This window comes from Paramisgurnus dabryanus, chromosome 2, assembly GCF_030506205.2.
Source record: "Paramisgurnus dabryanus chromosome 2, PD_genome_1.1, whole genome shotgun sequence".
Classification (NCBI taxonomy): Eukaryota; Metazoa; Chordata; class Actinopteri; order Cypriniformes; family Cobitidae; genus Paramisgurnus; species Paramisgurnus dabryanus.
The window spans coordinates 7,608,121-7,633,654 of NC_133338.1; the positions used below are offsets into that span (position 1 = coordinate 7,608,121).

General features: G+C 36.8%; 2 long non-coding RNA genes across 9 annotated transcripts in view; one reads left to right on the forward strand and one right to left on the reverse strand.

Annotated features, from left to right (window-relative positions):
* Nucleotides 1-1,153: 1,153 nt before the first annotated feature.
* Nucleotides 1,154-25,534, reverse strand: part of LOC135783532 (uncharacterized) — a 417,164-nt gene continuing 392,783 nt past the window's right edge. The window contains exons 1-7 of one of the 5 annotated variants that reach the window (XR_012335083.1): nt 6,990-7,257; nt 6,249-6,354; nt 5,910-5,993; nt 5,725-5,802; nt 4,767-4,832; nt 2,266-3,200; nt 1,154-1,273 (exon numbers count right to left, since the gene is read on the reverse strand). This is a non-coding gene — a long non-coding RNA (uncharacterized lncRNA). Of the gene's footprint in view, nt 1,274-2,265; nt 3,201-4,043; nt 4,308-4,766; nt 4,833-5,724; nt 5,803-5,909; nt 5,994-6,248; nt 6,388-6,989; nt 7,258-25,534 lie in introns of those variants that run through there. The other 4 variants (XR_012335086.1, XR_012335085.1, XR_012335084.1 and 1 more) reach the window with 4 other exon arrangements.
* LOC135783531 (uncharacterized) lies at nt 1,307-7,488 on the forward strand. 4 transcript variants are annotated; one of them, XR_010545658.2, is made up of 10 exons: nt 1,307-1,784; nt 2,868-2,951; nt 3,054-3,213; nt 4,785-4,844; nt 4,941-4,985; nt 5,743-5,819; nt 5,931-5,984; nt 6,222-6,393; nt 6,504-6,605; nt 7,267-7,488. It is a non-coding gene; the product is annotated as an uncharacterized lncRNA (long non-coding RNA). The 4 variants fall into 4 exon arrangements; XR_010545657.2 differs by having other exon boundaries at nt 2,868-2,928; XR_010545656.2 differs by having other exon boundaries at nt 1,308-1,784; nt 2,868-3,213.

Here is a 25,534-nt window from a genome sequence, read left to right on the forward strand (position 1 = left end):
CGTTAAAAATACAGACAAACCATATATAATCTTAATCGTGTTTATTGTCTCCATGGTTTTAAAACATCAAAACATCTTTATTTGCATGTTATTATAAAAACAGCGATCGATCGTTGCACGTCACTGTTCAAGTTCACGTCTGACAGCTGAGCTGAGCTCTGATGTCTTATTCTATGAAAGTTTTCATATTGAGAGTTTCAGACTTTAGCGCCCTCCGGCTTCACGTATGAATGAAACCAACTGAGTGTGAATGACTGCAGACTCCAGCTGCTCATATCGCCATGTTTGGAATAAAAATGGGTGAAATATTACCCCCCCTGCAGAAATTTGAAATAAACATATAAAATTGAAGTAATATTTCTCCAAATATGCATACTTTGAATTAAAAGCCCCGATGGATGTTGTTTTATCGAGTGCTTTCATGACGATCACGGAGGAGTATTTTTATCAATGAGTGCGGCTGAGGATTATATTTCAAATTAAAGGTATGTACCGTTTTTCATTTTCATAATGCCTGATAAAAATGAAGAAATTACTGTTACTAGGATTCTCAGATTAAAATAAAGGTCAAAAACTAAATCTTATATCAAAACACTTTTTAATGATGTATAGTTGTTTAATGAAAGTACATTTAAACTAACAGTAATTTAAATTATGTAAATAAATAGCTCTTCAGTACATCCACGCCCTCGCGCAGGCTATACCAATGTAGTTGGGTCTACGTTTTTTATCCATTTTATTTTGATGAAGATTACACAATATAACATCGTGACTACATAAAAAGAGCTTTAACTGTTCAAAAAAATACAGATTTGTGAGCATTTGTGGAACTGAGGGCGTGAAAGACTATTGGTCCTCCTAGTTGTCAATCTGGAGTGTTGCGCAATTGCATTTTTTTTTTTAAAGCGGAGACGGCGTTTCTTTTCTAAAATTCGAGAAAATCCTCCGCTACACCTTTAAGTGGAACATTTCTATAGCATGCTGCTTATAGCTAGTGAGAAAGATAATCTAATTGATCTACCATGCATATCCTTCAAATAACTTAACAGAACAATTGAACATGTATAATATAATTTAATATGTACATTATTAATAATAATTATTAATAATATTAAATATTTGTGAAATTATATACTTGTGAATTCATTATATTTGCAATGTTTAAACATTACCTGTTTTAAGGTAAACAGATTATCCATCAGTGGGTGCCTCAAGGTCGGCTCTGTAAATCCTGTATTCTGCATGTTTCCGAGCACACGTTTTCCAGGACACACTAATATTAAACAGAAAAACAACATAAATCAGTGTTAAACACAAACAAATTTTAGGTAAATTAAATAAGGTTTTCATTTTCAATCAATATAAAAGAAATAAACGCAATAAAAAACAATGTCAGTGACGTAATAAATATGTGTAAATTTACACGCATCATTTATTAAGCATTATAAAAAAATCCAGCAATATGATTAAACTTTGGTTATTTGTTATTATCCCTGCATTCAAATGGTTGCAGGTTGGAGCAGGAAGTTAACCCTTCTGTCGCGCAAGCGCGAACATAGACAGTGGTCGCGAGGCCATTCGTACGTCACGTGAGCGCCATTTTCATGATATGACCGTTTTTCCTCAGGCACACTTCAACATTTTCTTCGCATTTAACATCAATATTAACATGTAAATAATATAATTCGTAAACATAACGTTTATGTTAATTTATAATATGTTTTTTTTTTTATTATTGTTGGCTTTAAGTTAATTTGTCTGTCAGACTCAGTTTGTTCGTGTTGGTAAGTAACTTAACGTACGTTATTAACGTTACGCTAGCCTTTTGTCATGTATGTGTTGTTAGAAACTGATAAAAATACGAATTAATTCACAGATATAAATAACTTTATAGCTAATACAACTGATAAAATATATTAACTTAATTATCAAACCACTTCGCTATAAAACTTTAAGGCTTCTTGTGAATACCGGTCGTTTACATAACGTTAACTTACTCCAAGCAAGTCGGACGGGAAGATTGATACATTTTATAACTCAAGTAACTTTAAGTTAAACAGGGGCTGGTCTAGGCTAACTTAGCAAATTTTTACCCCACCACCGCTGAGAAAACGGTTACATGTTCAACGTGCCTTGCCTTCAGGATTTGCAGCTCGGTTTTGGCTTGCATTGATAAACGTTACAAACAAACAAACCAAAAAAAGAATGATCATATACGACAATCAATCTTTAGATCCACTACATGCATAACATGTTGGTACTTACCTCTACTGATGAAACTCCTTCGTCAGCGTTGTAACTTCACATGTTGGTTTTGGTAAATCACACGAGGCCAAAGATCGAGGTGAAAAAGAGAAATAAATCGTTCTGCGATCGTTTAACGCGATGAGACACGAAGCCTTAAAAGCCACAGGCTACTCCAGCCCAAAGCCCTTGTGTCCGGCTTCACGTGGCTTAGCCTTAACCAGTATGACATAACAGTACCGCGTGATTACACTGTTTCGTGGGCTTTTGAATCACTCTCGCGGTACTTCAATGTCTGCGCATGTGTGCCTGAAGTCAATCACTCATGCTTGTAACAGGGGTAGCGTTTGTGCGCTCAGTGATTTAGGGTGTTACAAAACAAGATTATTACATATATATTATCAATTAGTATTGTAATAAAGCTTTTTAAATGTTTGTTAATGATTAAGTGTCATTAACAAACTCTGATTTAAAACATCAATATATATGCTACGTAAATTTTCCTTAAATCATCAAAACATCCAAAATCAATGAAACAAAAACAACAACAATGTATTTAAGATGAGACACATTCAGCATTTATAATTTTTTCTCTCTTTTTTGTTTGACTTTGTTTTCTACAGTAACCTGTTAACAGTAGACCAAAGGTATGATGATCAATTATAAATGCAATATGGTTGAAAGGTCAGTAAACAAACAACAAAAAGGTAATTTCTTAATAGAATGTCTATACATTTTTTGCTTTTGTTACATATTTCATACATCAAAATCATTAAACGTTAATAATTATGTATTCCAACTTGTTGCAGCTTGACAAAAATGTAGCTTGAAGGAGAAGGGACAGCTGAGTAACAAAGTCCTGGTATGCAGACGACGATACTATTACACTGACAAGAGTGTAATGATGATGGAGACACAAGCCAGAGAAAGGGGGGACCAAACACCAGGCCAGAATTCTGCATGAGTCAGGTAAGCATAATGAGTTACAGCAGTGGTTCTCAACTCTGTTCATGGAGTCCCACTGCTCTGTGCATTCTGTATGTCTCTTTGATTTGACAGACTGAGGCTGCGTCCAAATATCACTTTGTGCATCCTATCGTGCATCATGTTCTGGATGTAAAGCATGAGACTTTTAATTGTATGTTAACATTTCTATGGTGTTCACTGCATTATTGTTATGCATTTTGTGAAACATCTGCAACATTGTGTCGTTTATTTAGGGACTACTGAATAAATAATACACTTTAATAAAGCTACATACTCAAAACAAAGAGCTTTTTTACAGGAGCAAAGAATTCTGCATCTAAAAGTTTGATATAAGCAAATGTTCATTTCAGAGTGTTCATTTTATTTACAGAAAAACTTAAAAATGTTAAATATAAATTAAAAGTAGTAAATAAAACACAAATACGTTTTGGTGCAAATTGCTGGCACTACCTGGATTGAAATTTTTACCCATGCTAAGTGTGTCCCATCGGATGAATAATTCTACATGCACGCTTGGGATCTTCACGCCCACTAGAATACTTAGGCCAAATACAAAAAAAAAAACCCGTAATGTAAGTAGTCTAGTGCAAAGACAACAAGTGTGAACATTTGGACACAGCCTCAGTTCAGTTCATGAAGATCTCTACTAATGAGCTGATGATTTGAATAAGGTGTGTTAAATAAGGAAGACATACAAAATGTAAATAGCAGAGGACCTCAAGGAACAATGTTTAGGTACAGTTACACTGTATAAAACATTAACTAAACAGACAAATTATTTGTCATAGCTTCAATAAACAAAAGAATGTCACCTGCATAGTAGTGTACCCTACTACACTTGGTCTCTGCAACAGTCCAGTTTAGTTCATGGTAGGGGGGCATATTTAGAAACATAAATATTTTCAAATTATTTGCGACCCTTACAAAGACACTAATTTCCCACAGCCAGCAACAGCACAATGTTTGTCTGACATCACAATCTTACTGTTATTACAACTTTATGATTGTCAACAACTACTACTTTAGACTGAACACCAGTGGGCGGAGCCAACGATATAATGATGTGCTGTGTCTTTCTGTGGGGGAGGTCAAATGAAAATTAATTTAGCTAGTGACATCACTACTCCAGCCATTTTACATTCGTAAAAGAAGAATGCTGTCTGCGATTCACTTATGTTTCCATGATTGCAAAAACCTTTATCGAAGTACATATACAATTGTTTAAGTGTCATAATTAAAACATGCCTAAATTGGCAGTGACCCTGGCTTAAGTCGATACAAAACTCAAGTGCAAATCATGACACTCATATTAACTGTAGTTTTGCAAATTATTGTAACACCGATATCAGATATGAATAGTGTCTTATGTAAATATAAAAAGATCAGAACAAAAAATGAATATAGTCAAAAAAATATGATCTGTGCATTAAGATTTGCATTGTAAATGCAGTCTTATTGTTACGAAAAAACTTGGTTATTGCTGGAATCATGAATGGTCTGAATAGGATTTGAGTTTGTTTACTTGTGAAACTTACCTGCACCACCATTTACAGATCCAGTGGGTGCAGATCATCATACAGATGGTTCAAGTGTGGATCCACCTAATATTCAAGGTAAAAGAGCATTTGTTCACAGCATTATCTAAGAAAACATATCACTAGATATTACATATTTGATGTTCATGTCTGACTCTGATCCATACGAAACAGATTTTCTGTCCTGGGACACTCGGCTAACCATCAAGAAAGAACACAGTAGGTTAACAAGAATCTGACCTCACGTTTGATCATTACAAGATTATGGCAGTACATTACACATTTAAGGACTGTTATTCCTCTGGCTGATTTAAAAATAACCAAAAGTTCTTAAAAAGAAGCAGCCCTAGTTATTTTGGCTTGTTAAACATAAACTATATAGACATAAGTATTGCGACACCTCCTTCTAATAAACAGGTTTAAATACTTTACATATTTCCATGAGCACAAATCTTAATGCTACAGCATATGATATTCTAGAAAAACCGTTTGATGCTAAATTTATAGCAAGAGTTTTGGCAGGGCCCTTTTCAATACCAACTTAAGAATGACCCTACAAACAAAGTAAGGTTCAAACAGAAAATTAGTGATTCAGTCTGGTGTGGAAGAACTTTGACTGGTCTGAATAGACCTTAACTCAGCTAACACCTTTGATATGACTCAAAGGTTTTTAGCCAAAAAATCATCACCTAAACCTATCAATGACTTGTACAAGAAGCTGTAGTCATTTCGGAACAGAAAAAGGCACTTACAAAACTGTTGCAACAAAAATCAAAATTCTTTGTAGTGGTATTATATGGTATAGCATTTTTATTTGTTTTGATTGGACATACTGGAATAAATAAACATGTTTATTAGAATGAGGCCTCCCAATACTTTTGTCTAGTGTATTTGCCACAGACAGGGTAACGCAATCCTTAGAGTGTGCTTCTTTGTAAATGTGACAAATGAAAATGACCTGATCCATCATTTCCAGCTCCAGTGGGCATCCTTTATCCATCCAGACCCTCATACAGATGTTGGAGCTTTGATTCACCTAAAGTACCATGCAAGGTAAGAGAGCATTTGTTGACATAATTAGGAAGAAAACATAAACGCATTGTTCATGGCATTTAAATACAACATAACACTGTTTAATACTACCTTTTTCTGTTCAATCCATAGAGCACTCATTTTCCCTCTTGAGACCATGGTGTGACCTGCAAGGTCGAATGGAGAGTAAGTTGCCTAAAAAAAAAAAAAAAAAATGTATTTAAAATTGTCATTAGCTAAACATCAACATGTCTGAGGCAGATGCAGGTCTGATAATCTGTCCAACATTCAAAACCTCACAGTAAATCTACAGTCTTGAGTACTGTTTTAAATCAATGTATACATATGCTCATTATGAATTTTAATAAAAAATACTAAATGTATATAAAAAGCCTCAATTCAATTATTTTTTTGATATTGCAGCTGTAAGCGAGACAATCTTGGAGTCACCTGCATTGACTGGTCCAGTTGTTAGTCCAATTACAGATGGAGATTATAGAAGAGGATGATGTCTTTTCTCCAACATCTTTCTAGACTGATAAAAGATCTAGACAGGCTTGAACAAAAGTTAACAGAGGGGCTTATATAGAGAATGGTAAGAACCATTTTATCCGTCAAACTTTTTACCAATTATTGTAAACATAAACAATATTATAGGGCTTAATTTGTTTTAAACATTACTTCAATGTACTGTATCTGTTTAAGGTGAGCAGCTACACATAAAAGAAGAACATGGAGAATCTGCCCAGAGGTGTTAACCAGCAATGCAGCTATACAACTAAAGTGATGCAGGCGGAAACAATGTGTGTATGTTATGTCCAAATGTTGTTATGTTCAAATGTTTTACAATATACTTAAACAGGTGGACCTGTCATTATTGCATTAGTCAAGTACAACTGAGTAGGTTAAGTTTACATATCAACGTCAATAAATATATAAAAATAAATATCAGTCTTGACAGCAAACATAATAATGTTAAATAAAATAATAATTACAGCTTTTTAAGAAATTTACACGGGCTCAAACTATCAGTGAAATTAACTATCAAAAACCTAAAATAACCACAGACACGTGAATAAAATATCTAACGTGAACTAGCTAGTTACTGTACATACATTGCTAATTATCAACGAAATTTCTAGTTAACTGATCCCACACCCAGCATTATTAAAATGTATTATTACTACATACCTTAAACAAATGTCCCCTTAAATCGCCAGACCAGGACAGGTTTCTTTCTTGCCCTTCTTCTTTTGCATTGCGACGTCGATATAAGTGCATGGTGTGGTGTAGCACGAATTTAACGCAAAGACGCTCATATTAATAATATACACGATATTGACTATTAATACGGATGATTTTATCTTTGTTTGACATTCTAATCAGAGTTATATTGAGGAAACAAAGAAAACATATGACATAGTTTGTAAAATTAATTTTTCCTTATTTTTGTAATGGTTTCTTTTAGAATGCAGCTGCTGCAGATGAAGAATCCGTCCGTCTACCACTGAAGGAGACGCGGAAAATCGGGAAAAGATGTTCTTTGCCCGAGGAAGCATTTGATTAATTTAAAGATATTGTGTTTCTTTGTATGTTATAGAAAAACGTTGCTTTTTTGCATACACTCGTGTAAATATGCATCTTATGAATGTTTTCCTTTGTCTAATTTTAATAAATTTTACGCAATCAACTGCCTGTTTTATTGAAAATACTGTTTTAATTGTTGTCAATGATATATTGTAATAATGTGTATAACTGTGTAGAAGATGTAGTTTAGAGCAATTTATTTTTAATGATCTTTTAATCGTCTTTTAAAGCTCTCAGAAACATCTTAGAAAGAGCTCGATTAAAGCTCTTATAAAGATCTTTTAAAGATCTAAGAAACATCTTGGAAATATCTTAGATACATCTGCTAACCATCATTCTAAATATCAAGCGTCTTGAAAAGATCTTAAAAGCGTCTTCAAAACGGCTGGGCTCGTACGTCTCAGATACGTAATTCATATGGGCAAACGACCTTTATAATACGTTTTCCAGACGGAATGGAAATCTGAGTGATTACCTCGCAGATACGTATCTGAGACGTACGTGTGCTATCTGGGTACACACGAAACACACGTGAATGTTGTCATGTGGTGAATCCGACCAATTGTGAAACAGCTGTGTCATCATTACAGCCCGTGCAGCTCGTCTTCGCGAACAGCTGACAGTAACACGGTTACTTCTACATAATTTTTTACAGTGCAGCCACATTTGTAAGTGTAACCTCTTATTAAAAATCATCCAAAGTCTTGCCTGTAAAAACACCATAAAACTGAACAACAAATGGAAAATAACATCAAGGAAGTCTCTGCAATTCAGCTCAGCCTACTCTGTGTTGTACAGGTGGGTGGTCAGTCTAGTGAATTTTGGGGTCATCTTTTTTCCATCAAGTTCCATCAGGACCTTTTGCACAAACTCAAAGGTGAACTGAAGCCTTTTCGGATATTTTAGGTTAAGTGTGTATATAAGCCCAAAGACCATGGCAAAAGCGGTTGCAACCAATGGCAACTCGTTCAGGACCTCCATTCCTTTGATGACAAATTGAATGTCTTTGGGTGGCTGGAGAGGTTCCACTATCCCAGTGATAAAGATCCCCATGGTTGTCTGCTCCAGTTCTTCAACCTCATTTTCCTGCATAAAAAAGAAAGAGAAAATAAGTGCGTTATAGTTTCAGAAATCTCCCAATTTCATTTTAGATCATAATGTGCCAAGCTCTTAAACACTCTAAACTTTCAAAACTTGAATAGGCACAAATCAAATTAATCAAATGTTTATTACAAGGGGTGTGACTAGTGACAAAATTTCTCATCTGGTTGGAAGCTGTCAACAACAAAGTAACGTAAAGAGTAACATAACTTGTAATAAGTTTTTTTATTTACAAATAATAATAAATAAAAATTTGTTTGTTTATTTGTTTTTGCGACGGCCTTTTTAAAATGAAGCGGTGGTGAAAGTCTAGTCATGTTATGAAAGGAACAAAAAGTAACTGAAGACTGTGCTCTTCTTCTCCATTTTTGGTTAAATTCTGTAGCAATAAGAGCGCTACATATGGGTCTGGAATATGAAGTTTCATGTGCATATAGGTGTTAAGTCATCTGCAAATGGATTAGTTTGGACACACTTATTTACACTGTTCCAAGGAAAACGGGGAAAAAGATTAATTTGGTACGTCTAGACGAAGTGTTACTGCTCAAAATTCAGCATCAAAGATTTCTTATAAATATACTAGTCAACATTTTAAAAAGATCAAAAAGGTTCATCAAATTGTCCTAAGACAAGAACAGGTATTGGGTATTGGTTTTAAAGCTATGGTCTACGATTTCAAAGATTGTTCATTATTAATAACCTCGTTTAGATGCTGGCTATGATTCTACAGTAAAATCCTAACAATATGAAGAGAAAAAAGAATAAAACAAATCCATTCAGTCTATTGGGTGTATGGTAGCAGATAAGTTGACCAATGTAAACTGTCCGGCCGGACAGCTTAGATTGGTTAACTGCTCTCATCCAATCCCTGCTACATTTGAAAATCCACCTCGTGCTCGCGTCTCCACCCTATAACACACCACCCCGCCCCTCTCCTGCCCGCGACATGAAATTTGTGTCAGTGTATGGTAGCTAGCGAAGCAGCAACATCTCACTAATGGAAAAAAAACTAAACGACAGCAGCAAGCAGCCCCTGCTTGTCCCTACAGTAAAGGTTGGAAGAAAAAGGAAGTCTGTTGAAGAAAGAGCAGAGGTTAAAAAAATTGAAAAACGCCGGACTCTAAGTAGAATCAATATAGGGTCCGCCATTGACCTTTGGAGGAAGCTTCAGGGAGATTTGGGGCTGAAAACCGACGCCGACACGGCAGACTTTTTGTTGAACAGGTACGCATTTATTTATACTTTTATTGTGTGAGGTGTTACATAAATATATTATTATCAATCTGACAACATGCTCATGCTGCCGGTCGGCATCGGAATGTTAGCCGTTTAGCATCGCATATCACGGGTCAAAGTAATTATATTTACAAAGATTGTGTGAGGTGTTACATAAATATAGTATTATCAATCTGACAACATGCTCATGCTGCCGGTCGGCATTGGAATGTTAGCCGTTTAGCATCGCGTATCACGAGTCAAAGTAATTATATTTATGAAGTCATTTCTTGAAGCTCAGGAGGGGAAACGTATGCCAAACATTGTTGTGAAAGTAAATAACGTCAATTACAATCATTATTATAATTGTTCATTCCTTCAAGGCTTTATGTGTTTACTGCTCGGTAAATCTCTGTTCTGACGTTTACTACCAGTGATCACAGCTTGAATGAGTGACGTTGTTCAGGTCGTTTCCCGGTGGGAGGGATCAGGTAGCACAGAGGGGCGGGATGAGTTTTTTAAAACTTACTAACCGTCTCAGGCTTTCTCGACCGATTTTCAACATCGTAGACTACAGCTTTAAGATACCTTTTTATTAACCCTCTGGGGTCTAAGGGGTTTTTAGGGCCCTGGGGAAGTTTAGCCATGCACTGACATTTGTGCTTTTTTCAGTTGCTAGAAAACATATTAATGGCAAAAGTCTCATAACACTGTGTTCATCACAAACTGGGCTACAATATCATATAATCAACATGTATGTACATGTTTGTATATTTGAGAGAAAAATGTTTATGCGTGGTTTTTGAAAAAGCAAAATTTTTAAGTCACTGATATAACATCACAAAACTCATTCTAAACATGTTTTCCCAAGACTTTCCAAACTGGATCTAGTACTCTAGAGTTTTTTCTTCAAAATGATGTGAAAATCATATGGCCTACTCAATCACATAAAGCAATACATTGATTTACAATTTCTAAGACACTTTTGCTTGGGAAAGGCTGTATGCGTGGAGGCGGGAAAGCTCCTGAATAATCAGTGATTGACAGCTGAGAGACAAAAGAGTTGAATAATGAGCCACATAATGAGCCTTGTGGGGATGTTCAACAGGAATGTTTCTTTCTCTGTAGTAAAACCATGATAAGGTTTACTTTTCAATATAATGTAAACACACACACACACACACACACACACACACATTATATATATATATATATATATATATATATATATATATATATATATATATATATATATATATATATATATATATATATATATATAAATATTTTCTATTAATATCACAAGTATAAGTTACCTTTTAAAAACCATAGTAGCCTAATCATGGTAAAGGTACTGTTTGGCCATCATAAAGTGAACACAGGGTTTGTGTTTGGTTGGCCAGCGAGAGGTTTACTTTTGTGCAGTAAAAAGCTCAAAAGAACAACTGCCTATCGTTGTCTGGACTCTTATTTGTGTTTTTGTAATAATTATAGTAGAAACACAACCAGGGACACGCGTGATAAACTTATCAATGTTTGTTTACAGCCGCCGCCATTACCTCACGTGTTGATCATGAAAGCAGTGAATGTGTGCACATGCGAGTGATCCTGTGTTTAATAAACTTGCTGTGCGGAGATATGCGCTTAGACGCAACTAAATAAGGATTGTACTGTTTGCAATCGCGTATTTTATAAGAATACCAAAAAGCGCGTCGAGTTTCCTGACTCGCGTGTTTGTGTATGTGCGTTCCCGTCGCCTCAGCTGTTTGACGGAAGACAAAGAAAACACTTGCGTCTGGAGATACTGACACACATCCGCAAGTAAATAAGGATTTATATGTCGGACATCGATCCCGTCACACTGACGAAGCACACACACTCGCGTCTGTCTGGAGATTTAGGCGCGAGTAAACAAGTATGTGATGTGTGCAATCGCATCTTTTATAATGATACCACAAAGCGCTTCAAATATGAGGCATTGTGTGTTTGTGTGTGCGTTTGGACGTCGATCGAGTCACACTCGCGTCTGGAGATAACTTTAGTTACAGTCACGAGTAAACAAGTAGATGTCATGTTTCCAGCACTCGGATTAAAACTCAAAACAGCAGTGAATGGCTGCAGAGACGGAATGTCCATTGACTGTGGGGTTGACTAATGAATATGGATGATCTCTGCTCTTCTCTTCAATGGAACGGGGCGTGGCTCATTATAGATAATGAAGCAACAGAAGAAAGACGGTACATCTCTCTCTTCTAATACAGTTAACAACGAATTACAATATTTGTTTTCGATTTCACTTACATCTTCCAAAAGCAGACATTCCAAGCATTATGTAGACATTTATCTTTTGTTTATATGACAAATATTCGTTAAGTTACAGTTAATTTTTCTGACGTGTTTCTGAAAGGACTTCACTGAGGGAGAGAGAACAAAACGCGCATCATGTTTATTTTCTTAATTTTGCGAAAAGCACAACATGCTGTTTTTATTGGGAGTGGACAGAAAAAAACTAGACAATTTAACGTTTTAAATGATGTATAAATCATATCTGTATGTCAAAAATCAGCAGAGTTATCTAAGTCTCTTTGGGGAGTGATCGAAAAATAAAGAGTTTGCGGCGCCCGCGCCGCAGCCGACCCCAGAGTGTTAAAGATGTTGATCCACTTCAAATGTTGAGGCTGTCACGGTTATGAAATTTGGCTGATGGATAATTGTCGAATATATTGTGGCGATTATGATGATTAATTGTCTGTTTTATTGCTTTGACAATTAAAATAATTCTTCATGAAATAATTTTCACACAAATATAGCTTTCAGAAACTTAAAATTCTTTAAAAGAAATAAACCCAATCAAGTGTCTGAAAAATAACTGAAAATAAAACTGCAAATCAAAATAAACTGACTACACCAGAACAGGCCTTAAATAGCAGCCAATCCTACTAAGGTCCTATTAGTACTGATCCACGTCTGTAGTGGCTGCAAAAAAATCAATTCCTTACAGATCCTTAAAGGGAAACACCACCGTTTTTCAATATTTTACTCTGTTCTTACCTCAACTTAGATGAATTCTAAGTATTGGTACCGCCTTCTAGATTTTTGGTACTGTGACATCACTAGTGGGGACCCCTTTGATGAGAAAGGCATGGACCAGGAACCCCCTGATACTAAATGTGTAAAACAGAGATATTTAAGTAAGCAGTAAGGTACGAGAGGCTGCTTTTCATATTAGGCACAACGCAACAAAAGACGAGTAAAGTACAACTACTGACCAATCATAATCAAGGACTGATTCCGTTTTATAAATAGAAACAAACCATATTGTCACACAGCCATACTATGTTAAAACAGTACATTAGCACTATTATGCAGTTGTGGTACATGCAAAGTAGATTAAGTTTAATTATTATTTTAAGGTATTTGCAGTGTTATTTGCAGCTATACTCTAAGTTTGACAATTAACAATTTACCAGAATTTTCAGTTTATTAAGATGACTGATTATGGTTAATAACACAATGACGTTTTTTCTGGTGGGGCTACAGGTTGTGCTACACTATAATTCGGAGGTCTGATGCCTTTCTTGTGGATCATCATCGTCACGAGTTTGAGTTACGCGTGTTTATTTTCTGCAGAGCATCATATCAGATTCAGGAGAACAACATGCAACTAGTCCGCAGTCGTGTTGTCACGATACAAAAAAAATAATAATAATAACCCTGTTTCGGTGCCAATACCAAGTCAAGAATCGCGGTTCCGATACTTTTGATGAAAAGGGAGAAACACTCTCAAATCTCATCGATGTACTTTATTTTAAAACCGGGACAACATTCTAATTATATAACACACTAATAAATGAACATATGAACAGCAGATATATTAAACATTTGAACAAAATATGAAAAACATCTCTATATGCAGTGGTTATAATGATAACTGCTAACATTCACTTAACCATAACATTACCATAATTTATAGGAAATAATGAGCCTAAATAATAACCATATGTTATTTAAGCTGTGATATATGGATTAATATATGCTAATGTCTGATTTATCTGTGGTTAACTTTATATTTGAGGGTAATCCGTGCAGTTTGTTGTAGAAATATCCACATTTAAAACTATATAAACGAAAATAACTCGCTTCCGGTAATGCCGCCATCTTAGTCGCGACCTCATTCAAGACAAGAGCGTACACAGTTTACGGAGGTTTCACTGCTGCTGCTAATGTCTGATTTATCTGTGGTTAACTTTATATTTGAGGGTAATCCGTGCAGTTTTGTTGTAGAAATATCCACATTTAAAACTATATAAATGAAAATAACTCGCTTCCGGTAATGCCGCCATCTTAGTCGCGACCTCATTCAAGACAAGAGCGTACACAGTTTACGGAGGTTTCACTGCTGCTGCTCTGTGCCCCCGCCCTCTGCATTTGTCATATGTCACTAAGAAAAGTGCGTACACCATGCTGATACTCTCTCCTGAATGCAGAGGAGTCTAAGATGGCGACGTTACCGGAAGGTAGTTATTTTCATGAGTCTTTTACACTGGGGACGCTGGGGACATGTCCCACCACTTTTTGAAATGGGTGATTTTGTCCCCACCACTTTTTAAAAGCATGTGGTGAGAAAAAAAATCTAAAAATAAGATTTCTTTTTTTTTAAATACTTAATTTAAGCTAAATTTTCTCACCCCATTGGCAGATAAATTGTATACATCTTGATTTAAGAATTTTTAGATATTTCTACTGAAAACAAGTCAAAATTACAAAGTAAGAAAGTAAAAATTTCTTAGTAAAATATCTAAAAATTCTTAAATTAAATGCTTTTTCTTGATGTGCAAAAATCTAGTTTTTAGACCAAAAATATCAAATTTAAGTGATTTTGTGCATACAACAAGCAAAATAATCTGCCAATGGGGTAAGCAATTTTTTCTTGAATTTAGTGTTTAAGAAAAATTCTCAAGATTTTTTTGCTTTCCCCATTGGCAGATTTTTTTTGCTTGTTTTATGCACAAAATCACTTACATTTTTTTTTTTGTCTAACAACTACACTTGAAAACAAGACAAAAATACAAAGAACATTTTTTCTTGAAAATAATTTTTGCAGTGTACGGTTTTGTGGTCCAGGCTCACATATGTTGCGTTGTATGCTTATGGTGTGTTTTCTTTTACATAATAAATTTCATGTAACCATTGACTTAACCCGCTGCTGTTTTCTACAGTATGGTGCTTTGGCACTGTTCGGTTGAGCTGGTGTTGCAGGGACTGTTACATGTGCAGTCGACATTCTTGAGGGTTTTATGCTGAGTTTTTTTGTGTTGTTGACCAGCCTACACTGTGCCCATTTTTGATGCGCCGTTATTCAATATTTTTCCCGTCCTGCTGTAATGTTTTTTCATCTGATTTTTTGTCCCCACCACTTTTCAACACAAACTGACGCCCCTGGTTATTTTAGTTTATAAAGTTTTAAATATGGATATTTTTACAACACCACCACGCGGATTACCCTCAAAAGACCTTTATTTATCATCCTGGAGCCGTTTGGATTTCTTTGGGGAAGGATATATGCAAATTTTTTGGACTTGAAGGACATGAACCCCGTAACTTTACTGTTTAGCAGCTGAAAGATATAAGATATTTTCTAAAATTACTGAAAATGTGTTTGTCTGAAATATTATGGATATATGCATCTCGGACAGGTTGGGGGGTGAGTAAATCATTGGTTTAATATAATGTTTGGCCGAACTATCCCTTTAAGATCTGAAATCACAGCCATGAGGTCAAACAATTGCGATGAGACGATTATTTAATCATTGTGACATGTGCCCTATAAGTAGTATTAAAATCTCGTCTTGCAAGCTTAGTTTATTTACTAAACTATGGCTAGAAAAACCTAGACTATGACCATGTTAGTCTGTAGAGGTACATTACCAGTGACAAAATCTCTTTGTGTCGCTCGTCTCTTACAAATATGAATGCACCATAAGTGTTAACTGTGTTGGCAAGTGAGAGAGATGCCCTAACCTGGTATTCTTTGATAAGGTTCTCAACAGGTTGGCCGAGGTAGATCATCAGAGATTTGAGGATGCATTCTCTTCTGATGGTGATGTCCACAGTCTAAGTAAGAACAATTATTATGAATTAGAATTAAACATTCACACCAAAAAACTATACGGCCATGGATCCCATGGATACACAACTTATTCATAGATACCTCATCTAAACCTGCAAGGTCCTGGTGGTCTTCCCTTTCACAATTCCTCCCTTGCTCCTGATTGTCCAACTGCACCAAGAACTTTGTCTCCAGGGGAACTGTAGTGATTCGCATGAACTCGGCATTGATCTAAAAACATTTTAAAGATGGTGAACACAAAACGGAATCGCCAGCACAACCTTCCCAGCTAAACGTTCCCTGAAAGTTCCCAACGTTACCAAAAACGTTCTGCCAACATTAAAAGTGTCCAGTTCCCTTGACATTCTAAGAACATTTCTTGGTTTTCTGAACGTTATAAGAATGTTACATTCTACCATTTTCAAATGTTATGACAATATCATGTTTTAATGTTCACACAATGTTTGAAACAACAACAGTTTTTTATATTGACTTGTTTGCTTGTTAGGTAAATGACAGAGAAACATTGCTTTTATTATTTTATAAAACATTATTTCAGAATATTCAGTAAAAATATTGCTGTAGAAAACACAATTCACACAGCTTTTTTCTAAAGCAATATTTTTAGAGAACATTCAGAAATAATGTTTTATAACAGTTTTAAAATAATAAAATGCAATGTTTCTCTATCATTTACATAAAAAGCAAGTTTTGTGTTCACCATCTTTAAAACGTTTTTAGATCAATACCGAGAAAACTTTCAGAACGCTTTTCTGTTAGCTGGGTTAGTAAATTATCGCCTACAACAAAAACAACAACTTTTAAGCGAATTTGTTCAAATGTAAGCTATAAGACATTTACTTACATGGATTTAACTGGTCTTAGACAGTTAAGTGCCATGCCTGTGAAACTCCATTACAGGGAAACAATTAAGTTAGTAAATGATTGGGTGACTAATGCATCTGAGGTGCTTTGCATCTAAAACCTCTTTCATCTGAAAAAGTGCAGGCCATCTCTCGAAGACATCTGTAATGCTCAGCTTCTTATGCACAATTTCTTGTCGCCGGTATCCAAAAGTCTTTGCCATCTTTTCTTTTATTGCTTGTCTGTTGTTTCTTTGCTGTAGTTCTGCCAAAAAGGGAAATCCTCTCTTGTTCAAGGCTTTCTGGAGTCTCACCACTTGGCAAGGGTGGAAAATGGTTGACCTCAGCTCGTCTAGGTCTCTTCAAATTCTTTGCTGGGTAGGCCTCCTCTGGAGACTTGGATTTCAAAGAATTCACAGTGAGCTCTGCAGATGTTCCATGTGCCCTAAGTAGAGTCCTGTAGTTGGACATTTTTACCTTGAGCCTTTGTTTCCATCCATGGCTCTCATTGAAAGACCCTAGTTCTCTCAGGCAGGGGTGCTTCCTTGTCAGTTCCTCAGCAACATCGCTGAAGTCAGCATCTGTAGGGTATGCTTTGTATGTGTAGACTTTTCAGGCACTTTCTCCAGTGTGTCAGACAACATTTTTGAGCAAGGTGTCAACCTAGATTTGCTTTTTATGTACTCCTCATTTCCCCTCTGTAGAGTGTGATTGGGAACACTTTTGGCCCCTGCTGTGTTCGTAATAATTCTTGGGAACAGCTGCTAAGAATTATGGTGCCATCTGTATGTGCAGATCCTGAGGAGGAATCTTCACAGTCCTGTCCACCTGAAGGGATGCTACTTATTGTGGGATCAATTGGGTACAAGACAATAGTTGTGGTATCAGGATCTAATTGGACAACTTTGATAACTGAGAGATCCTTAATTACATTTGTAGATGTCATATTCACAAATATGTTCCCAAAATCAGTGTCCTTGTACTGCAGCCTTATGTGTCCTCCTAATCCACATGCACCCTTGACCTCTTCGCATTCTTACACTGTTGTCTTCGTTTAAGATGATCAGCTATTGAACAGTTGCAATATCTGCCATGGTGCCCTGAGTAGGAGAGAAAGAAACATGGTCAGAGGGAATTAGTGACACAGCTTTACACTTTATAGACAATGAGTAAGGATGTTAATTTAGATTTTAAAATTTAGATAGAAACCCATGTGAATCAGTTAAAAAAAGTTGCTCTGATGTCATGAGGGGACAAAAATGTCAATGCCCGCCCCCCAAAAAACCCTGTGTGAACTAAATGACCAGGCTTTTTTACAACTACAATTTTGAGGACAAGGCTCTAGATTAAAAGCCTAATATAATAGAATTCATGAAATTCGAGGTTACAAAAACTGTGAGATCATTTGGTTTAAATGTGTTACTATGAGAACATTGAACTACAGGTGCTGGTCATATAATTAGAATATCATCAAAAAGTTGGTTTCAAGTTGATGAAACTTGTTGAATGGAATCCAATGAAAGTAATATTCTAAATTACTGAGATTAAATTTTTCTTAGTTGTCAGTTATAATCATAAAAATTAAAAGAACTATTTGTGTGAAATATATCAGTCTGTGTAATTAATGAATATAATCTACAAGTTTCACTTTTTGAATGGAATTAGTGAAATAAATAAACTTTTTGATGATATTCTAATTAAATGACCAGCACCTGTATTAAAGGCAAAATCCCTGGTTAGGCACAAGGGTTAGGACTGGTAAATGTAAAAGTCATACAACCACTCACTAAATTCTGACCTTAAACATGTATGTATCTTTTGAGCGTAATAAGCCGCATTCCCCCAACTGTGTAGTCAGCCAATGGATATGGATCTGTCAGTTCGTTTGGGCCAAGAAGTTCCACCTCCTTCGTAGGACACATTTTCAGTTCATATGCTCTGTAATGTTCCCTGTACCACGCACTCAGTTTTCTGACAATAAAAAGCAGTTTATCCTACACAACAATCATCTGGATTATTTCAGTAAATTCCGGCAGCCCTGCTAATGAGCCATGTGCAAGTATCATTCCGTTCCTGTAGTTTAGGCAACTATACATTGCATTTTTAGCCAAGTACACACAATTCAAGTCTGGGTGCCTCTGTTTAATTGCAAATGCAATGTCGTCTTTTAAAACATCTATGGGAAGAGTTGAAACATTTGCTACCTCCAGGGGGGGATTTAGGAAAATTGCACATATAAAGGTGATATGCCATGAGAAACTGATGTCTTTCTGCTAAGGACAGGAGCACATTTTTGAAGCATGTTGTATGGCACACAACTCTTTTGAAGAAGCTGTGCTTCGCTTCGAAACGCATGGTCCATAGTGCAACTAACGGTTCAAACTCACAGATTAACTAAGGATAATGCTCCAGGGAATGGTTTTTAGGCAGAAGATTTGTCTCCGGGAAAAGCTCTTTAAATCGAACTCTGTGCTCAGAGATCTTAAAGTTCAAATATCCAATTGATTCTTCAATTTGAACTGGAGAAACAACAAGCTCCACAATATCCTTTAAGTCAGCAAGGAGATGCCAGGCTGGTTCATCAGTGGGAACTTTCTTTCCAAGTAGTAGTGGAAGAAATCTTATTAAACTCCATAGTGTACTTAAAGTGCTTTATTTTTGCACACCAATTTTGTACTTAATAAACTAAAAATTCATCTTTAGTACTTCTTAAGATTTTCTTAAGATCATCTAAGTGTACTTCACTGTGCTATTTTGAGACACCATGAATATGAACATAAAAATGCATTTTTAACATACTATCTCTGTGCAATAACATTAAATGAAGACATATTTACAAAAACACCCACGAAAAATTAAGCATTAGCAAACCATTGTAAACCGCAATGTAATGCTACCACACCATTACTACGACATAAACTTGCAAACCTCCCCTAACAGTAATTACTAACTAAGCTGTAACAAACAAGAAAGCAAGAAACTTATGCAAAACTGAATAAATATTTTAAACTTACCTCTTAAACCCCGCTGGCACTGTCGTGTCCTTTCGCGTCCACGTTTACCTTAACGTTATTCTGCGCTTCTAAACTGAGTGGCGTTGGCAACTGAAGGGTCATTACCACCACCTACTGGTCTGGGTGTAGCGCATTTAATAGTCAGTGGGGGAATTTTTTATTATATACTGTGTTCTTTGGGTTATTCATTATTAATTGACCAATAAATGAAATTAAAGTTACTTTAAATTTCACACAATTTTTTTTCTATAACACTTTACATAATTATATGCAAATTTGCTAGACAAACACTATAAGAGATATAAAAGCAACAAAAATAATGTTAAGTTATTTATTTCATAACTTTACCAATTCACTTTTCACGTCAGACCACATGCCTTAATTTGCCGTCTTTTTTAGGTACTAATGCTGCGTTCCAGAGCCCATCCAAACCAGTGGGACGTGGGACTTATCCTACCTCCAACTAGGAAAAGTGCACTGGAATGCCTGTCGAAGTGGAACCTCCTACCGGCGAACTCGGGGGAGTTTGACCTACCCCGACTTCAGAAAATGAAGTCGGAGGACAATGGCGGCGCCCATAAATCGCGTCGTCGTCAGAGGAAATCTTCAAGGAATAGACTATAAATTGTACTTCTCTGCTTGTAGGGTTGTTTTAGACACTGTAATTTTAACACAACTTGTTTTTTAATATTATGGCGTGAAATTATGTCGTTATTATCTGTTAGCATGAAAATACGGTAAAAGTATACCAAGTTACTTAGCGACATGCAGCGCTTTTATATAATGGCCCCAGAACACTTTGTAAAGATGTTTAACTTGATGTTTTACTGTAGTGTGAACTGCACAGTTCAGACTGACGTTTAAAAGTCATGTAGTCTTTACGAGCCTTAAGAAGATCGGTCGGTCGTCCATGTTTTCTGTTTACGTTCCACTTCAAATGCCTGGAACGCTTTGAAGTAGGAGCTAGGACACTTCAGGAAGGATAAGTCCCACGTCCCACTGGTTTGGATGGGCTCTGGAACGCAGCATAAGACCACAGGTGAGGCCCAACTAAAGTGAGATGGCTCAATTATTCCTTGGGTCAACATTTCATCAAGCTGCCCTTCCATTGCAAGTTGCTTAACAGGAGACAGTCGATAGGGTCTTTGTTTAATTGGTACCTGACATGTGAAATGCGGTGTTGCAGAACATCAGTACGTCCTGTACGGAGTGTACACACTCGAGGGTTACTTGAAAGAATATGGAGCAATCTCTGCTTCCCATCTGGAGGTAAGTGAGCTGCATCCACTGCATTTCTGATTAATGTCTCATCGGTTGAAATATCAGGTTGTTGAGACAGCAGGGGACCTAATGGAGGAACAGCGGTTAATACAGAAAGGCTTTCTTTGTTTCCCTTGAGTTGTTGTCTACCTTTCCAGGGTTGTGAGTCAACAACGGGTGGAACACTTGCATGTCCTAGTTGAAAAGGATAGTCTTCAGAAGGGGCAATGTTGAAAGAATATTTTTGGTCAATCACATTGATTTGCAGACCACTGAAGAAGATAAAGTCCAATCCGAGGACCACAGCATAAGCTAGGGCGTGGGTTGAAAGAACAGCAACTCACACAACTCTCTGAAGACAGAAGAAACAAATTAGACACCCCTGTCTGAGATGATGAAATCTGGTACACCCCATCGAGTCAGAATTTTTTTTCTGAAGATAGTTGCAATTTTCCGGGCAGTAGCACTTCGCATTGGGAACAATTCCACCATTCGAGAGTAATAATCGACAAAAACAAGTAAGTATTCATTTTGACTGGTACTCTGTGGCAAAGGACCCATAATGTCGACTCCCAGCATTTGGTTTGGTCGCGTCGTAGTGATTTGTTGCAGTTTCCCGGCAGGTTTATGAGTATCACTTTTCAATGTTTGGCAGGTTGTGCACGCTCTCACATGACTTTTCACGTCAGACCACATGCCTGGCCAGCCTCTTATAGGTTTTGAAAATCCCTCCATGACCACTTAGAGGGCTGGAATGGTAGTGTTGCAAGAATGAGGATCTGAGACTGCTGGGAATGTAAACTCTGTAGTGCAGCTGATTGTTTGACTGGTGTGGCTTCTGATACAGTTTTCCCTTTATCACTTCATATTGATTCCTCAGATCGTCACAATTTTCTGATATTGCTTGTATGAGTTTCATAACTTCAGGGTCCTCCTGCTGTTCCTTCCACAAGTCAACATCAGACCACGGCAGTTCTGGATCTTTGTTGCTTGCATACAAGTTACAACTGGAGATGGTAGATGACCTAGATAGAGCATCAGGGGCCACATTGAGTTTCCCTTTCCTGAACTCGATGACAAAATCAAATTTTTGTATTCGCAGGACCCAACGGATGAGACTGCTGGCGGTTTTGGTGGAATTCATGACCCACTGGAGTGCAGAATGGTCAGTGACAACTGTAAAGAGTTTGTGTTCTAAGTAGTGTTGCCATTTTTCTAGGGCCCACACAACTGCCAGACATTCTCTCTCAGTTGCGGTGTAGTTTAGTTCAGCCCCAGTTAGGGTTCTACTAGCATAAGCAATTACCTCTTCTTTGTCCAGGTCTTTACGCTGTGCCAGGATGGCTCCCAAACCAGTATCACTGGCATCCGTATATACAATGAAGGGAAGCTGAAAGTCGGGATGGCCAAGGATAGGAGGTGTGGTAAGGCAAGCATTTAACTGTTCAAAGGCCTGTTGGCATAGTGTTGTCCATTGAAATTGATGTCCCTTCTTTTTCAGTGAGTTGAGGGGTTCGGCTATTCTTGAAAAATTTGGGACAAAACGATGGTACCACCTTGCCAATCCAAGAAACCTCTGCACATCCTTTACGTTCTTAGGCACAGGGTAGGTTTGTATGGCTTTTGTTTTACTTGGGTCTGCTGTAATGCCCTGTACGCTTACAACATGTCCTAGAAAGTTAAGTTCTTGCAGACAAAACTTGCTCTTCTTCAAATTAATTGTTAGACCAGCAGCTTCTAACCTGTAGAGAACTGTCTGTATGTCTTGGAAGTGCTGTGTAGTGTTGCTTTCGTCAACGAAAAGTATGACGAAATATAGTCGTCAACGAACCTTTTTCACGTGACGAAAACGAGACGAGACGCAATGAAAATGCTGGTCATGTGACGATGACTATAATAAAATGTATAATGCAATATTGTTGATGAATAAAATGAGACTAAAAGTGGTTTATAAAATAAAAACTAAGCTAAAATGTCTCTTCATTTTCGTTGACCAAAACGAGATGAGACGAAATTTTATAACATTATTTTGTCTTTTACCCATCCCAGCCTCTCCGCGCCCCGGCCACCTGACTGCAGTTGATCATGTGTGTTGGTGGGGCTGCGCAGATCAATCAAAACATGAAAGTACCGTGAGTGAGTAGAAAGCATGCGGAGCAGTCTGCTCTCGCGATGCTTTGATATCATACCCCTCCATTTGCACGTTAATGGGCACTTCAAACAGTGCACGCGGCAACCGCAAGTGTTCCTTTTCAGTACGAGACGTGCGGAAAGCGGAGAAACGGGGGCGGTTACAGAGGTCAAGGGGAGTTGTTCAACACGCCTTGCTCGTGCACCTAAGATCCTCTCCCTTTTACGGACACGACTCTTCATGGCAGTCGCTGTTGAAGATAAACACATTTCCACTAAATGCTGCACAAAACGCTTCCACTACATGAGAAAAGTTGCAGCCGCGCGGGGATTCCGACCGGGAAGACGCAGCATTCTGGCTCCAAATGTAAAAGAAAAGTCCAAAATAAATCCTGTGCATCACTTTCAGGTCAGTTCAACAAGCCTGTTAAAATGTATAGCTTTGATTGCTGACACCACCAGTATAACAATGTATGAATTTATATCATGTAACAGTTGTTTAAATGACATTGTGCTGCGTTGCGTTTTAAAACATTGTAAAGATATCTATGCTAAAGACATTTGTTGTTTTGTATATGCTTAATAACTACACTCATTTATTATTTAAATGAAAAAAACATACTTAGCTATCGTCCTTTATTATTTAAATGAACAAAACATACTTAGCTACCGTCCTTCGGATGAGACGTTAAACCGAGGTCCTGACTCTCTGTGGCCATTAAAAATCCCAGGATGTCCTTCGAAAAGAGTAGGGGTGTGCCCCGGCATCCTGGCCAAACTTGCCCATTGCCCTACTAATCATCCCTCATACTAATTGGCTATATCACTCTATCTCCTCTCCACTAATAAGCTGGTGTGTGGTGGGCGTTCTGGCGCAATATGGCTGCCGTCGCATCATCCAGGTGGATGCTGCACATTGGTGGTGGTTGAGGAGATTCCCCCTTTCATATGTAAAGCGCTTTGAGTACTGAAAAAAGCGATATATAAATGTAAGGAATTATTATTATTAATTAGCTGAATACTTAAGTATTAAATCAATCAGACACCTGTAGCCTACTATTGAGAACATAACCATACAACTTTGCTTTTCTTAATAGACAACTGCTGGTTTTTTAAAGCTGACTTTTAATTTACTTACAAGAAAAACATGGTAACACTTTATTTTACGGTGTCTTGGTTACACATGTTACATGTAATTATCATAGTAATAACAGTTAATTGGGCATAGTTAACCCTAAACCAAACCCTAATCCTAACCCCAACCCTCTTGTAAGTACATGTTGTTAATGATAATTACTTAGTACTTAAATGTATAATTACACTGTAACAGTGATGCCGTAAAATAAAGTGTGACCAAAACATTTAGTAATTCTCCAAAATTGCTTGGATTTATACTGACATTTAAGATTAGATTAAGCAAAAGTCCATTAGCTACACTGGTACAGATGCAGAATTATAAACTATAATATATAATTGAATATTTGTATGATTGTAGTTTGTGCTTGTGTGTATGTGTGTTTGCTTAGACTACTTCTGTTTTGATTATGTAGACTTTTATGTAGACTCTTACAAACAGTCAAGTCACTCACAGAGGATAGTAAAATAAATATCTATTCAAATCAGAGCATCTTCCATGTCTGGAATGGATGTATTCTTGAGTCTATAAGGTAACAACAATATAACGTTTGTTTGAAATGGGTTTGGCTAAAAGAAAATATTGTTTTGTCTATACTACTACTAGGTCATTATATTATATGGGTTAAATAGAATTGCATTACTAAAAAGAGACTAAAATACAATTTCACTGACTAAAACTAGACTAAAATGTCATCAGTTTTCGTCGACTAAAACTAGACAAAAATAGTCATGGATAAGTCTGACTAAAATAAGACTAAAATGCACAGACCTTTAGTCGACTACAACTTGACTAGACTAAAAGAATATGAACGTGACTAAAACTAATAAAAACTAAAATGCCAGTTTGACACAAAGACTAGACTAAAACTAAAATTAAAACAGGCTGCCAAAAACCACACTAGTGCTGTGTTATGGAAGGCGAGTAAATGATAATGTCGTCAATGTAGACTGTAGTGACTTACCACTAAAGTCAGAGGCGAATCGTGTCCGGGGAGTGAGCAATTAATTGACTCGTGTCAATAAAGGCAAATGTTCTTTAAATGCTGAAGTTGCATGTATTTTTATTGGAACAAGCACAGTCACCATATTTCCATTGTTCATTCATCCACAGTTATAGTCCACGCCAATCCTGGACACAATATACATGTGCAGCTAAACAATAATCCACAACGGTGAAAGTATTTGCTCACACAATAAATCTCATATTTTTGTTGTAAAGACCAAGTCTTGTTTCACCTTGTTTCTCGTTGCTTCACGGTCAAAAAACTGTGAGCTTCCCCCGTACACACTAACACCTGTCCCTCTATCCCAGGTGCATTC